Genomic DNA, 2,357 nt, shown 5'->3' with positions numbered 1-2,357 from the left:
GGAACACAAGCAGGGGGAGTGGGAGAGGAAGAAGCAGGCTCCCAGCGGAGCAGGGAGCCCAATGCTGGGCTTGATCCCAGGACTCAGGGATCATGCCCTGAGCCAAAGGCAGAAGCTTAACGATTGAGCCACCGGGCGCCCCGAGGCTGTCCATTTTCTAAAAGATTGGCACACACACACATGTTAGGAACCATCAACCCACATACCAGAGACACTTATTTCTAGACTTTTAAGGGCACTTGTATGGTAGGATTTGGTGTCATGTTTGTATGTAATTCTTTTTTCTTAAGCAGGGAGATGTCAGCAGTATTATTCAGTAAAGAGATGCATGGTGAATATTTTAGGCTTTATGGGCCATGGGGCAAAAGATAGGGTGCTACGTAGGAACATATAGAACTATTTAAAATTGTAAAAAACCATTTTTAGCTTGCATGCTTTACAAAAATAGGCAGCAGCCTGGATTGGTTCCTCGGCCTAAGCCTGAATATTACTCTATAGATGTTGCTATCATGTACATTATTTGTACTGGTACAAAGCTCTTAGATGTATCAGTTTTAAAATATCATAATAACTTAAAGTATATTTAATTGCAATGGTTTAAGGGACTATTTAGGAACTATCAGTTTTTCCTCATAATAGAAAATATATTTTAAATGCCTTCTCCAAACATTTCATTCATTCTTATAAAACATTTGTAAGACGGGTGCAGCTATGGGCAGTGTGTCTGTGTTACCATTTTGTTTTTAGTGGTACTTACGCATTGCTTTGCTATTATGCACAGAGAATATTTGAAATGGAAAAAACGGTGAGCAAGAAGAGTTTGCTGTATTCAACAAAGTGGCAAAATCAATTAACTGCCCTGGACCCAGCTGAATCTCTCTGTGACATCTCAGCAAAGCTGGTCACTGACCAGCTGAATCAGCTCGAAGGTTAAAAATTCTGCATCTCCAGATGCCTGCACCTTTCAAAAGAGCTAAGCTTGTGCGGTACTGGGACAAATATATCTTCTCTCCTTAAGAGGGAGAAGCCATAGGGATTGTATTTTTCCTTTGTCCACAGACGTGTGTGTGTGTGTGTGTATGTGTGTGAAATCATACAAGCACATCAGAAGCAAACACCCCAAATTAAAGAAGAAGAAAGGTCATAGAATGTAAGTGATGGGAGGCTCTGTCATCTTCCTTGACAATTTTTGCTCTTCCTTTTATGCAAATAATTTGCAATCTCTCAGCTATTTGTCAGCAGGGGAGGTTGTCATTGTTATGGAGATGATCCTTTACCTTCCCGTCCTCCTATCAGGGTGGCTGAAGCTAATTGAGTGCACTGATGTAAGATTATTATCAGGTTGAACGCTTACCTGACAGAATTTATGGTGATGAGTCTGGTACATATTGGGTATGCCAATGCTCCCTGATCATGAGTTTTATGGCCTTCCCGTTAGTTGGTGACAGCTGTCAAAAATACTGTTGTTATCGTTTTATTTACTTCTGACATTTGAAGATCACTTATAGTTTCAATTAAATTTTTCCTTTGTCAACTCAGAAATACCACTCAGTGTAGCTCTCTATTGCTCTTGAAATTGCAACAGCAGTCCAGGAACCGATTATTTCGAGATTGCCTCGCCGAGCTAGGTATTGAGAGCATACTGATTATTGAATGCCATAAATATATTGGGAACGCCACACAACAGGAAAAGGATTTGTCTGTGCCTCCAGGTAGATCTGTGTCTGAATGGAAGACACACCCTCCACCTGTTTTCTGAACTCTGAACACTCGCGCTGGTCTTCTCCCAGTCACTAAGTGTGCTGTGTTCTCCCCTGCTCCTGGGCGTTTCCCACGTAAGTGACACCCTGCGTGTAGGAAAGGTCACTTCTGCCTCATTTCTGGAATTTTCTTCCCTATGCATTGACTAAGAACACCGAGAAACACAGAGAATTAGAAGTTTGGGAAGCAAATCAAAATCTGGGAGCACTTGCGTGTCGATCCTGGGATCGAGGCCTGAGTCTGGCTCCTCACTCAGCGGGGAGTCTGCTTGAGAGTCTCTCTCCTCCTCTCTCTGGCCCTCCCCATTGTGCGCTCTCTCTATGTAAAAATAAACAAATCTTTTAAAAGATCTGAAGATTGCAACTTTGTTGAGAACTGGGCACTTTGACCTCATAGTTAGCAGTGACCAACGTTGTACATAGCAGCCGATTCACAATACTGGTGTTGGACCACAGATGTTGGTCAATGAGAATTGTGCCTTGGACAATATTTCAGTTTATGGCAACTTTCACCATATTCGAATGATCCTTGGTAGCCTTCAGCCAAAATGGGGAAAGGGGCTGAAGCACTGGTGTCACATCACGCAGGCTCATCTT

Source organism: Ailuropoda melanoleuca, chromosome 15, assembly GCF_002007445.2.
Source record: "Ailuropoda melanoleuca isolate Jingjing chromosome 15, ASM200744v2, whole genome shotgun sequence".
In the NCBI taxonomy this organism is placed as follows: domain Eukaryota; kingdom Metazoa; phylum Chordata; class Mammalia; order Carnivora; family Ursidae; genus Ailuropoda; species Ailuropoda melanoleuca.
Note: the sequence above shows the minus strand (reverse complement) of the source record.